Below are 6,182 nucleotides of genomic sequence, written 5' to 3'. Positions count from 1 at the left end.
TGGGCCCCTTTAAATTTAAAAAGCTTTCTCGTATACATTTCTTTTATATTAAAAAAGAAAAAAAAAAACAAAGTAAACGGAACTCGTGTGACTTTAATTAAAACAGAAAAACGCCAAAATAGTGTTACTTCCTAATTCGCAAAGACATTCCACCAATTTTCGACCAATTCCACCGTTTACCTAACACCCATAGGAGTTTTAAACTTATTTTTTGTCACACACCACTTTCATTAGATCCATACCACTGTTACTCTCATCCCCGTTTCCCTCTATTTGTATAGGAAATTCAGGGGGGAGAGCGGGTCTAGTTGTGCTGGTAGTTTTAAGGAAGCATGTCACGTCGCTACTCGCTACGTTCCCTTGATCTCACGTGCTGGGTAAATTGGTGAACCGAACGGAAGTGTAGCAGGAAAGGAAGGCTAGAGCGTGTCGGCGATAAAACACCTGCAGAATTTTACACATTCCAAATACGAATGTGTGGTTATTGTTTTTGTGGAGTTGGGAATAGGTCTTAATACAGCGTGTATTTTTAACACAGCTGCAAACTACGTCGGTGGACAGTGTGGACGAACCATTAGCGAATGACGTAGTGAGTGTTGTGTGCAACCCATCATTTGACAATAATGCCGTAAACGAGGGTAGTTTCTCGCCCCCCTCTGCCGCCACCGGCGCCCGCGCCGAGTCATCGGGCGCGGAGGGCTGCGGCCCGCAGTCTGCGCCGGTCCGTCACCGTCAACGCAAGCTCCTGATGACACTCCTCGGTAAGGAATGAAACATGTCGAGCGTTTTTCGACTTAAAATACGTGAGTGACCCGTTATTAATATATTTAATATGTCGGTGTCTCACGAAAGTTTTGTTATTAAAGTTAATTTCTTTGGGCATATACTAACTAACTTTAGAATATGTGGTATTTGTAGTATTTAAACTTTCACGATTTTTACTCGTTATTATTCACAACGACGTAAATAAGTTTTAAATTTACCTCCGACGTTTCGAGGACGGCGTTGTCCCCGCGGTCTCGGAGAAGACTAGCTAAAGTTGACATCAACATTTTCTAGGTGCGCGAGTTTTTTGAACTACCCGCACTTGGTCTTGATTAAAACTTATATTACGCGATTAAGTCCCGTCGTTGTGAATAATAATTTATAGTAAGTAAGTAAGTAAGTAAATATTCTTTATTGTGCACCATAAAGTTAAAAAAAATACACAGAAATCGAAATACAAGCTTAAGACAAGCTTTTGACGACCGGCCTGGCCTAGTGGGTAGTGACCCTGCCTGTGAAGCCGATGGTCTTGGGTTCGAATCCCGGTAAGGGCATTTATTTGTGTGATGAGCACAGATATTTGCTCCTGAGTCATGGGTGTTTTCTATGTATTTAAGTATTTATATATTATATATATCGTTGTCTGAGTGCCCATAACACAAGCCTTCTTGGGCTTACCGTGGGACTTAGTCAATCTGTGTAAGAATGTCCTATTATATTTATTTATTTATTTAAGACTAGGTAACAACAGGCGGTTTTATCGCTAAAAAGCGATCTCTTTCTGAGTAGTACCTCTCCTTACCCTGTACCTTAGTAGTAGTTGGTTGGGACTTGAACTTGGGTTATTCAGACAGACAGATTTTTTTTCAGTACTACTACATTCAAATAGTAGTCATACCTGAACGAACCATAGTTGGGAGCTAATTTTGGACTATACCTAGGTGGTTTTACGGTTTATGATTTTCAAGTATTTACTGAATACATGAACGTGTTTATACGTCACACATATTTTAGAATAAGAATATATATTTAAAGAATATTTATTTAAAAGAAAAAACCTTAATAACATTAGATAATTTTAAAGGGGCCCACTGACTATCAGTCCGCCGGACGATATCGGCCTGTCAGTTAGAACAAAAATTTGACAGTTCCGAACAGCTGACAGGCCGATATCGTCCGGCGGACTGATAGTCAGTGGGCCCCTTAACAAGCAATAAAGGCAAAACCTAATAACGGAATAAGAATACAAAACGCTAATTGATACAACACCGTATCACCAGCCAATCATAGAGAAATAACAGGAACTTGGTATAAACATAGTAAATGATAGCAGCGGCGGACGAAAATATCCTACGTGAATGCCAGTTAACGAGCCCTGTGGAAGAGGGTTCACGGAGATGAGGGCTTTTAGAGGTGACGACACGGCCGCGACACGAGGGCAACACGACTTAGGCATGCCGGAGACTTGTCTTTGATGTGTGGTGAGTTAACTAGGCCGGTGGAAGAGTAAATTGCATTAGACGGTTAATAGATGACATTGACACGGGGACGATATGACTGACATCTTAGAGAAAGTAAAAAAAATTTTTTTAGCGATATACCTGTCAGTTAAAAAGCCTTCTAGATATGGATGGTATAGAAAGGATGCCAATCTCTTATGGCAGAATTATTGCAAAAGTGGCCGCTTTCAGCTTTAAATAATAGTTCCTAATCTCTCCGGTGGCGCTAGTTAGGCTCTGGGACATGAGTATAACATGAACCATATAAGGTAACAAAAATAACCCGACCAAATTAGAGTTTAGTTTTTGGTAGTGTTTCGGTGTATGGTGGCGCCGCCTAATTACTGTTTTTTGATGGACACTTTCCATACATAGAGTTTTGGCTCCTTTATATAGTCTCCATGCCTCTACAGAAGAGAGTTCACATAGTTTGGGGACGTTAAAGGTCACGGCAGCGGACAACGACAACAGACATGTCACAAACTTAAACACGATGTGTTCGTGTTTGAAAATGAAATGAAAATGAAAATGCGTTTATTGGTTACAATATTGTGTACAGCAAATTATGGTTAGAATCTCCAAGTAAGTAAAATTATACTTGTGGTAGATCCCGCTCTTCCTACCAAAGTTACATACAAAGTAACCGAACATATACTTAACGTGTTTTCATCGAAAAGTTTTGTTTGCTACCTTCCGAGTGCATCATCAGATAAGCTCCATGTCAGCATTTTATGGGATCGACATCGGAATTAAGGAAGTATTCCAAATTTTCAGATATCAGGAAGTTGTTAAAATATAAATTACAACATATATGAATCAAATAGGTACAAAAGAAACAAACAAATATACGCAGTGAAGCTAAATAAAAGTGTGTAAAAAGTCGTGATGTGTAAAATTCTCTACTCGGATGTATTTCTGTGTACCAATTACAGGCTGCGTCCCAATAATGTAAGACTAACGAACGATAACAACCTCGCTACACGCGCCCCACGGCTCTGTCTATCTGGTAATATATTCTTACTACGTTTCTACCGAGGTTAGGGTTGGCATAGGAAAATTTAATATCTTGTCAAAAATGACGACGTCCTAAAAATCCTGACATTTTCTGGACGCTCATATTTTTAAAAATTCGCCCATCAAATCCCTTATTCCAAAACCTGGGAAACCTGGGCCCAACTGGGGCAGTACCTCTACCTTACAGAAAACCGCAAAATAAAAAAACATATATACGAACTCACAGATGATTTGAAATATCTTTAATGTTATCTTTGAATAACAGAACCTGAATTATTTTTCTTTCTAATCCGTCAAAACCATCGCAGAAACTTTTAATCCCTTCCCATACAGAATGTTGACAACATTTTCCAGTCTTGTTACCCTCTCTTTTAAAAGGGAGAAAAACCATTAAAACTTACAAGGATAACTCAAGTAGATATTCAATTTTGAACCTTATCACCGTGATATATGTTTGAAAATATAAACGTGTTTTGAAGTAACTTCTGGCCGAAGAGACTTTTCAGACTTGCAATTTGCGTGTTGCTCATTTTATGTTTTTTTTTTCTTAATGTAGGAGGCAAACGAGCAGACGAATCACCCGATGGTAAGCGATTACCGTCGCCATGGACACCTGCAACACCAGAGGGGCTGTAAGTTATGAAGCTTTTCCTGAAGGTTTGAAGGTCGTATTAGTGCGGAAATACTGCGGCGACAGTTCATTCCACATTTAACTAGCTGTGCGTCTAACGCAGCGTACTACGTAGGCGAACAACACGCGAACGCAAAGCGAAGCGATACGGGGGGTTAATCAATCCTTTGATACCTATAGAAGTGTCGTACGTGGGCGATCTCGTTGCGAACGCGAATGCCTCGGGCCTGCCGCGCCGCGCCGGGCCGCTTCGCTACGCGTACGCGAGTTGTTCGCTTACGAAAGACGTAGCGTAACTACAAGCTCAATTCAAGTTCACAGCTTGTACGTACAGTAACCAATTTGATATCTAGGCCACTCATGAAATAAAACCATGAAAACGGATTATATCGCGTATATTGAATTTATAATACACCCCGACGTTTCGAACTCTAGCGTTCATGGTCAACTGGTGACTGAGGAAAAACTACAATTTGCAAAAAACTCCACTCCACTCCACTCTAGGCCACTATTTGATTTATTATGACATAGTTCTATGGTTACCTAGGAATCAAACTGGTTGACTGTACATACACTATTTTTTATACCACGTCAGAGGCAAACAAGCACACGGCCCGCCTGATAGTAAGCGAACTCCGGAGTGATCACTAATTCGCTAGTAATGCAATCAGCAGTAATGTCGCGCCACGATACTGTAGCAGTACTGGTGCAGTCTGAACTCGAACGGTACCTTAACTCAAAGAAAGGAGGAGTAAAATAACAGACGTGCATTCGCAACAAGTCTGAAAGTGCCCTAAAGGCCCCTCGGCTACGGAAAGCCTATACCGTATTGGCATACAGCGCAGCAACACAATTTACCTACATATTATACTTACACCCCGGGCCAAAAGTATGGAAACAACGTTGTTTTCTTTAATATCTCATGTTTCTATCTTTGTTGTATATATTTGTAAACTAAGACTTACATTAGGCAAACCCAAAATATTAAAAATACACGCTTAATATCAAAACATCCTAAAATATTGTCAAAAAGCTAAAAAAATAGAGTAGGGAAAAGTTACATAATTATACCTACCCTTTAATTACATGACAAAATGTTGAATTGGCAACTATCACAGCCAGAGTAATTTACTTTTAAAATGTTCCATTATTATTTTTACCAAATTGTCAATGAGTAGTATAAATTTCATCGCTTAAAAGATCACACTTTTCTATCCAAATACAAGCTTGTTTCCATACTTTTGGCCTGGAGTGTAGTTTTTGCAAAAACTGTGTTTTTTTGTCATGTGAGATAAGTGATAGGTATGTAGGTAAATTTCGAACACCTCACCTATTAACTACTTGTACACTAAGTTTTATAAAGGTCGGCAACATATTATGTGACAGTCCTAGTTTTAAGCAACTCGCAAACAGTCTGGGTGCGCCCTAAAGGGCCCTGGGCTGAAAGCCTCCCGTATTTGCTATTGGCGATACAGTGCAGCGACACAATTTACCTACGTCACGCTGACAGCCCAAGGAGATTGGACGCCGTAATATAGCAATAAACAGTAGCGATACATTTTAAAATAGAATACATTTATTTACGTCATATAATAAGATAAGATACTATAAGATAAGATAAGATAAGGTAAGATAAGATAATTATTTATTTGCTTAAACATGGTATTACATGGTATGGCATTGATGGTAGGTTACATAAGAGTGTATAAAAGGAGCGGACGAAAAAACCCCCACTCAGCGTAATGCCACGGCTGGCCGCAGCACTGATTTTCGGTAGGGACCTAGCTTATAACTAACTTAAGACTAACATTAACGTAACAACAAACAAACAATGGACGAATAAACAAAACAACAAAAACAACAAACAAATAATGAGAAAAAAAGACAATAAAAATGAGTAGACAATTACAACTGCCGTCGCTAAGTTTACCAACTATCCCCTTATTCCCTACTCCGTTATCCCATATACATAAGCTTTATAACCCTTTTATTTTACAGGAGAGACGTCGTGAACCTAATTGCTATGTATGTACATATTAATCCTATTAAATAACTTGTTTTGCTACTTAACCCATAGCGCCTAGACCCCTTTTGGGAACCCACCATTTTTCTAATGCTGTCTAAGGTAGAGTTACAGTAGAAAATCGAAAACCGTAACATAGGTGGTACCCAAGTGGGTACAATGAGCGCTAATGGGTTAAGAAGACGGATTTGAACTAGCGTCTTCAGCTTTCGTGATTCGGGGTTGAGTTTAAATTACTCAGTATGACCTA

The sequence above is a fragment of the Cydia strobilella genome, chromosome 18 (assembly GCF_947568885.1).
Source record: "Cydia strobilella chromosome 18, ilCydStro3.1, whole genome shotgun sequence".
NCBI lineage: Eukaryota > Metazoa > Arthropoda > Insecta > Lepidoptera > Tortricidae > Cydia > Cydia strobilella.
The sequence above is the reverse complement of the archived record's forward strand: the minus strand, read 5'-3'. Positions refer to the sequence as shown.